The sequence below is a fragment of the Chrysochloris asiatica genome, unplaced genomic scaffold (assembly GCF_000296735.1).
Source record: "Chrysochloris asiatica unplaced genomic scaffold, ChrAsi1.0 scaffold00436, whole genome shotgun sequence".
Classification (NCBI taxonomy): Eukaryota; Metazoa; Chordata; class Mammalia; order Afrosoricida; family Chrysochloridae; genus Chrysochloris; species Chrysochloris asiatica.
In genome coordinates, this window is record NW_006408954.1 from 157,087 (window position 1) to 158,458 (window position 1,372).

At 41.3% G+C, this 1,372-nt stretch overlaps 1 pseudogene; it reads left to right on the forward strand.

The window, feature by feature from the left end:
* The first annotated feature begins 516 nt into the window (after positions 1–516).
* Positions 517–1,230, forward strand: LOC102830080 (annotated as a pseudogene).
* Positions 1,231–1,372: the final 142 nt, after the last annotated feature.

A 1,372-nucleotide genomic window follows, 5' to 3' on the forward strand; every position in this document is an offset into this window, starting at 1 on the left:
TAGTTTCGAACCGCTGACCTTAAGGTTCACAGCCCAATTCGTAACCACTACGCTACCAGAGCTCCTTAGCTGGTGGTTCCCACATGAAAAAATTAGAAACCCAAAGATATCTACTTGGGGACCCAGAGCAAGGAATTGCCATTTTTGTAAGGTGCTGTCAATTCAGTTCTGAGTCATAGCAATTCTGTGTAGGGTTTCCCGACTTTGTGGTTCAAACCAACTGTGCAGTCCAGTGCTTTATCCCACAGCACCACACCAGAACCCAGAGTGAGATGTAAGGATGGAGACAGTTAATTTTAAGCTTTTGTTATCATCTGAAAAAGGGGATAAGGTCTACTTACTTTCTAAACCAAAGGGGAGTTTATAGAAGGCATTACTTAATGATTTTAAGAATAGGTTTTTAGATCTCTTCCTGTCATGGGCTGACTGCATCCGGCTGGTGGGTCTCAGGGACCTGAAAACTGAGGGGTTCTTTGCGCCCCTGAGGTTGTTACCTGTGGCTTTGATGCTGTCACCATGCCACAAAACAAATATACTGAGTTACACCATAAACACTATGACATTGTTTGGATTACCATAAGAAAAAAAAACAGAATGAAGGAAAGTCAAAAGGCCCATGAACGTTCAAAGAAAGCCAAAAAGATGTTTGGTCTGAAGGCTAAACTTGACCATAAACTGCCAACCTGAGGAAATACAAATGAAAAAGACTATTAAGATGCACAAAGAGAGAAACACCAAACAAAAGAATGATGAGATCTGCTGGACAGAGAGGGGCAGTCCCAAGCTAAAGTACTTTACAATATGATTAAACAAAAACCAAAAGAGAAAGCCAGGGTGGGGAAATGGGGAAGGCCCTCTGTCCAAAGTCCATGCCCAGGGAGAAACAGAAGTATTAAAAGTTATTCAAACAGGAAAGAGAAAAAAAGAAAGTATAGAAAAGGATGGTTAGTAAAGTCTGCTTAGTTGGAGATGGCTTTACATGAAAACAATCTAAATATGATAGATTCATCAGCCCAATGGACTTACATACCAATAGTTGGCATGAAGAAGAATCCCTCATCCCCACTCTATACAAATTTGGGTGTAATCACCAAAGGGACTGTCATTAAAGTAAATGTGAGTGAGTTGGGCCTGGTTACACAAGGAAGCAAGAGTATCTGGGGGAAATATGCCCAAGCTACCAGCTATCCTGAAAATGATGGATGCATAAATGCAGTCTTACTGGTTTGATAGCTTTTTCCTGTAAGTAATTCCTTATTGGTGAAGACTATAAACCGACCATCAAGAACAACACGGAATACCAGGTCAAGAGGGCTCACAGGACGGTGTTGGAACTCTGAAACAAAGATAAAGGTATGTTTGGAGGATCGGA